The sequence below is a fragment of the Ascaphus truei genome, chromosome 4, assembly GCF_040206685.1.
Source record: "Ascaphus truei isolate aAscTru1 chromosome 4, aAscTru1.hap1, whole genome shotgun sequence".
NCBI classification, from domain to species: domain Eukaryota; kingdom Metazoa; phylum Chordata; class Amphibia; order Anura; family Ascaphidae; genus Ascaphus; species Ascaphus truei.
In genome coordinates this window covers 119,812,319-119,819,777 of record NC_134486.1, presented here as the reverse complement: position 1 = coordinate 119,819,777, position 7,459 = coordinate 119,812,319, and positions in this window count along the sequence as shown.

The window sequence follows — 7,459 nt, the reverse complement described above, 5'->3', positions numbered from 1 at the left end:
CAAAACAATTAATTCCTAAACCAACTCAAAATGAATAGTAACACTAACCAATCAAACCAATGAATTACTACAACATTAATGAATGTAAACATTAAAAGACAAAGAAATACATTCAAACAATATCTGAAATAACCATAAAACGCATTAGCTAACATAATACAACATTAACTACAAACGAACACCAATCACAAACATTTTATTACCATTAAGCAGGAAAAAAAAAATCACATCCACATAAGAAACTGACATTAAAAAAACCAACAGCAATACCAAGCCACAAATGCCCCCCAAATATTGTCATAATAATGTATTCATCTGTACCCTAAAGTGGTACAGATTAAAATATTATCAGTCAATGTGCCTCCCCCAAAAAATCAAAAAACACATCCAATGAAGAAACCTGTAAAAAGAGACATTTACAAACATTCAATATATTACTTACCATTAGAATCGGTGGCCCTCCGACTCCCGGAGTAACAGGAAGCTCACGTACCTTGAAGGCCTCCAACAGCATCCGATGCCATCCGCCATGAAGATCCGGATCAGGTACTCGAATCTTCTTTTATCTTTCTTTAATCACCTTCTTCTATCTTCATCGGTCAAGAACTCCTCCCCCCTAGAGGTACCATCTGCAGAGGAGGTTCCCAGTTGTTTGAACGGCGCTCAGGCAGTGACGTCAGCGGGACCAGCGCCAGAACACACCAGGGAGGGCGAAGAGAGTCCTGGGCACTGAGTTGCTGCTGAGAGGAGCCATACCGCTGTACTTGATTTGTAACAAGCAAAAGGGACACTTTAGCAAGCTGCGGACGGCATCCTAGTATTGCACGTGTTACTGCATCCATTTGTGAGTTTACATTTGGCTGTTTTTATATATTTTAATAAATTGTGTTGTACTTTCCAAACTATCTTGCTGTATTCTCTCCTTATCATGCCTTCCGAATATCTACTTGGGAGAGGCTAAAGAAGAGGAGGGTTGAGAAGATTCGCGTGGGATTCGTGATCACAGCAAGGAAGAGGTTAAAGCACAGATCCTCTCAACTGAAAGTTACAAGATTAATCTTGTAAGTACACTACCGACACGTTTAATCCGAGCACGGCTAGCACCGCAAGCCGGGGGATGCCCCGGCGTGCTAGCCGCACTCCCTCAGCGTGCCGCGCATCACTGATGCGCGGTCACACGTCATCGGATGCCTGCGCCCCCTGCACGCGCATCCAGGGCTCCCCGAGGGAGCCCTGGTGTCCCGCGATGTGGGGGACGGCGGCAGGGGGTTCCGGGGGACCTGGCGGACCCGGCAGCGGGAGGGAGAGCGCCCCGATCGGAGGGCGCTCTTCTGCTGCTTCGGCGCGCGCCCGGCACCCTCCGGCGCGCGCCAGGTTACTGCTGCGGCCGAGAACGGGCAAATGCTCGAATAAACTCGGCCGCAGCAGTAGTTCACTGTGGTCGTACTGTCCTGTATGCACCTGTCCAGATATATTGCACAATTTGTGTTTTTTCTTTAACCCTTTATTAGGGGGGACTAACGAATCCAACTGCAATCGTCATTTTGCTTGGGAACATCATTTGGACATTTAAAGGACTGCACTGTATAGACACTTTCTACTGTATTAGCGCCAGGTATCCCATATGGTTTTTGTATGAGTTTTGTGTGTAGGTTAAGGAGATAACCTGCACTGTGGGACAACTTAGGCTGCTTTATTTGTTTGTTTTTTAGTCATCACGTTCACTTGATATTGTATGTGCACTTTATTATATTGTAGGCGCAATTAAGTATGCACACCATTTAATTTAAGGCACATTTTTTTTAGCATTAGCTCATTATAGGTTAAGTGCTGTAGTTTTGGTATATTAGTTAGTTATTTACAAATGTTACATGCGACTTTTTTTTCTATCAGCTAGCGTATGTGAAGTTTAAGAACGCTAGCAGGGGGAAAAAAGCAACACGTACAGTACACTGTGGGTGTTTAGAGCACGTACATTAAAAAATGGGCTCAAGGCCTTAGTGAATCGCGTCCCCGGCCTCACTTTTTAACGGAAGTGCTTTTTTTGAACATCAGAACGCAAACCCATTGAGTTTAGTGCATAGCCCCCTATCTGTTGTTATGTATATTTTTTATATATTACATTTTTTTCTTAGGCATACATACACTGTTTGTGAGATATGGACCTTCTGTGTTCATCTTATAAGTTTTTCTACTCCCACCCTGAATGGAAATGTATAAAATAACAACACCTGATTATATTCAGCCAAATGACAGCAAAACCTTATTTGCAACACACCTTGTTTTCTTTTTTTAGATCTTATTACAGTTTCGCCTATTAAATAATCAAGAAATAGATGCATTAATTAAACTGTGTGTTGGAACATTGCTGTGCATGTACTCTCCATGTCAACTGTCTAGAAAGCATATGCATTCCAGAATTTCATATTCAGCGTGAGGAGGAGGGGGAGGAGAAGTCCCTATCGATCACATGGTGTATGTGATGCCCGATCCTGACCCCTCCAGCTCAGACCGAAAGAAGAGGATCCCGCCCATACCAGGACTTCTGTCAGCCAAAAAGAGGGCCAATATATAAAATATTTTTTTTTTTATCAGTGATTAGTATGATTCATTTATTGTATACGGCAGATGGCACACTATACAGCATCTTTACCCATGCCATGTTGTACCTGACAAAAACGTTACACATGCTTCTATACAAGATACAATGTAACAAAACAGAAATAAATGTCTGGTTGGAGACAGTTTTTCATTTGTGCAATCTGACCTTGTAAAAAAAAAAAAAAAAAAAAAACTAGATCTAGATACTTCAATCAAAATAAGCTAAATATTTCTCATTATGCTTTAACATGGCAGGGAAATGCAATGAGGAATCACTGGTTAGACCACGGTACAACTATGTGATGTCGATATATTTTGCCATTCAGGAAAGTTCTGATAAGAGGGTAACCCTACTGAGATTTATCAGTAGAAAATACCCTTTGTATAACAACAGCAAAAAAGGATGGAAGAATTGTATTAGACACGACTTAAGCATTAATGAGTGCTTTATTAGAATACCATGAGCTGGCACGAGCAGCGGGTTCTGGGCATTGCACCCTTTTTGGACGGATATATTTCATCTCAGGAATTTCAGAATGAGAAAGCCCTTGAACAGACCTTTTCTATCCTCTGCCACCTATCTGCACCTAACTCAACACAAAAGTGTTAATGGCGCAAACTGAAAGTGAATGGAGTAACACTGTGAATAAAGTGAAATGTATGGATAAAACACTTATATCACATATGAACAGCAGCTCTGTGGAACATGATCCTCAGAAGTGGATGCTCCTTGTAGAACCTCATACAATGAAGAAAGCACAAATGCATGTGATATGGTGCATTAACATTTTACTCCGAAAAGTGGGCTAGTACAGTGGCCTCAGAAGTCCAAAAAGCCCAACATGTTTGCCCGTGTGTCAGCTTCTTCTGGCTTTTTTGACTTCAAGGACCAGTATACTATCCTACTACTCCACCAGTAACTCGACCAGATTACGCCAGGCGACCCGAGAATGCTGCGAGTGAGTGAAGCAGATCAGGGAAACAGTGCACGTGAACGTGCAAAGATCGAGGAGCGGCCGGGTTCGGGGTTGGAGTGCGCCCGAACTCACTCTCTGCTTTTTACCAGTGGAGAAATTGTGTTGGCATTTTCCCATTTGTGTTGTTTGTCTTTTCAGTGTAAAATGTTAATGCACCATATCGCATGCATTTGTGCTTGCTTCATTCTATGAGGTTCTTCAAAGAGCATCCACTTCTGAGGATCATGTTCGACAGAGCTGCTGTTATGTGATATATGTGTTCTTTCCATATATATTCACTGGGTTATTTCACTTTATTCACTGCTCAGACAGTGGGCGCATGGAAATGGCTTCCTTATAAGTGCCAGGAACAGGTGCAGCTCATTACAAGCTCCATCTTGGTTAAGGGCAGAATGAAGCCACTTCAGCCATCTTGGGTGAAGGCAAAGATTGTTCACTTCCTGGTCTCCTTGGGGGAGGCAAAGCAATCTCAGATATCTTCCATGCTGGTAGAGACAGAGAAATACAGCAATGCAACAGTGCCAAGGGGGAACTGCTGCGGTGGCAGGTCCTTACACTATGTGCAGCAGACCCCTTTCAATTCCTCCCATTTTCAACTTCTACAATGGGTTGAACCACAACTATGTCTTGCTGCCACCCAAATTTCTGCTTCTACCCAAGGATTATTAAGGTAAATTTCATTTACTAAGAACGCTCATTCAATGAACCACATATGCATTCCCTAGTTCATGTACCGGTAGTACGGGCATGCACCCAAATTCAATTAACCGCTTATGCGTTCTGTACAGTTTATATACTGGTAGATACAAGAGCACAGTGTAATCTATTTCTATATCAAAGATTTAACAAAATTAAATCGTACAAGAAACAACCAGAAGAAGATAATCGACCATAAAAAAATTATCTACTATAATATTCCAGCAAATACAAAATGATGGGTACAAAGACTACAAAATTGTCCTCAGCACTCTCAGTAGATTAAAGTCTTACAAGAGTATCAATGACTCCCTACAAACAGAATTATATTATAACACTAAAAATGAGAAATGATTATTTAATAAACAATGCATCAGACATGAAAGATATATAAAAAATAAAGTGGAAAGTACAACACATCCACACATCCAGTTCAAGATATTAAATGTCAGAGAGTATAATATGACACCTACCTGTATGCTCAAAGCAGCATAAAAATATAATCGTAACCTTAAGATGTAAAGATACACACATCTCGTTCAAGATAAAGTGTAAATCAGAGAGTGTAATATTACAGCTAAACTTAACTAAGCATGATCACTTAATGGTAACCTAAAGTTGAAAGGATACCAAGCAGATATATAGTACTAATCCACCACTTCAAAAACCATAGCACACAAGAGAAAGCGCAAGGGAAATATAATGCTATACAAAAAACAAACTAATGGTACAGAGAAACAAGGAACACAGGGATAACAAAGAGAGAAAAGCCATTAAACAATACTGAGTAAACAAAAAACAATAGATAAATAAACAGGAGGCAATGTTAACACTTTGGGGTAAAAAGCCCCTTCAAGGCCTGTTCCAACTTGACCCTATAGGACAGTTTGTATGAATAACAAACACATTGCATACATCCACATACACAACAATCTTACTGTGTGAGAGCTGCATATGCACCTGTCAGAGAGGCAAATTTAAAGTTTAAAGTAACTACTGTACATCTACGGAAGTCTATTATAAGAATATAAGAAAAGACCAGGACTATAGTTATCAGGAGTCTGTTTTAGATCTGCTTTTTAGTTATGATTGGACAATTCTTGCATTTTTTTTAAATTAATTTGATGTTGTTTTTGATGTTTATGCACTTTATCACATATTATAACATAATTGATATTAATCATTTTTAACACTTTTGTATGTACTTTTTTTTATATGTGTACAATACACATCTCAGTGTATACACATCTTAGTGTATACATGTATCTTATACTGTTCATTGATAATTTGCAGATTTGACACTGTTTTTTTTGAAGCACACTTTTTTCTTCACTTCACAAACGGTAAACCAAAAACTTGCAGATTTACTTTGATATCTAGGTGGCAGTGATTCTGTTTCACTGTGCATTAGGTTTTTGATTGGTTTTCCACAGTGTCCATGATGTCAGTATACTGTATCTGTTCATACATAACAGCCTTCTTGAGAATAATAAGTTTTGTGTTTTTGGATTTTCAACTTTCGGACAGTTTGTCGCGCATACGATTGTTACATGGATGTCTTTTACAGTTGGTGATATTATATTAACCGTATTTCTTTTCCGGTACAGTAGCACTAATGTGAGAATTTAAGTGATATTCAGTATTGACATTTTTATTTGATTTCAAGACAGTGCTTGATCGTCATGACCGACAATAGCAGATCTTTGATGGACAACTCTGTTTCTCCGTGCCTCGACTGTCAGTGACAACTACGCTTATTTATAGACTCGTATAATACCACACAATAGTTAAATTGTCCAGAAATTACTGTTTTAACTGAAGTTTGAGAATACTAAGACAATTTAATGACAAATGACAAAGTCCACAAATTTATGGTATTTGCACGTGTTTCGTTCTGTGTTATGAATCTTTGTCCTATATGGACTTTTAACATGCAAATCCATTTTTCCATAGGGAACAAAATGGGGAAATAGTGCGGCATTGAACATGTTCCTTGAATTAGTGAACAGACAATCACATTGAAGTATTCCTGGCTAACAATGGGATTATGTATTATGTATATCTTTATTTATATAGTGCCATCTATGTGCATAGTTCTTCACAGCAGTAATACAGGTGACATAATAATATAGCACATATTGGGAATAAGCGCTTCAGACATAAAAGTAATATTAGGAAACGGAATCCCTGCCCGAAGAGCTAAGTAGGAAGAACGTGCAGAGACATTAGGAGGGTGTTCTGGTAAGGGCATCTGCAAAGGGCCCAGGTTGATGTTGAGGCGTATAGTACCAGCCACGGAGCTACCCTTATGATTTGTTAAAGAGGTGTGTTTTAATATGGGTCTTAAAGGTGGGTAGAAAGGGTGCTAGCCGAATATTGAGGGAAAGGGCATTCCAGAGGTGTGGGGCAGTGAGTGAGAGAGGTTTTAGGCGGGAAAAAGCTTTAGATATGAAAGAGGTAGAGAGAAGACATCCCTGAGAAGAATGCCAGAGTCAGACAAATCTTTTATTAGATTACAGTAAAGTACAGTTTAGAGTTAAATAACAATGGACAGGACAGGAGACTAAGTGCATAATTTCCAGGAAAAACAAATTCCAGCAGCAATACTTACCGAGGGTCTTGAACATTACTCCATATGAAGGTGTCTAGAATATGCCCACCTTTTGCATGATGAAGCATCAGCAATCTCCTGATCCAAGAGTGTCCCAGTGTGCAACAACTTGTCTGACCTGGGGCACCTCATTTGTGGAGTCAGGCAAATGTATCTCAAGCAAATAAATGGTTCATAGGATATCACCCACCCACAAACATGGAACCAATGCCCAATATAGTAATGCCAGTGCATATTCAGAAATGGCATGACTGGTCCTCATCCTTGTTGGATAATGCATAACCAAAGTGCTGTATGAAACTGTCCTTATCTCGTTTGCAGGAAGCAGGATAGAGTCAAACTGGTATTCAGTTCTCTAGGCTGTACAGTGTTGAATTAATTTATCCACTATCATTCTCTTCATAAAAGGATTTCTCCCACATTGCCCACTCAAAGTGGCTTGGTAACATAGTTAAATGCATGCTTCTCAACATTTGGTTGCAACTTTTGATCACATCATGACAAGCCTGCTAACCAACATCAAGGTAAGCCTCAATAGCAGGTCCCTATGCTAAATGCATACAAATTCTAGTGA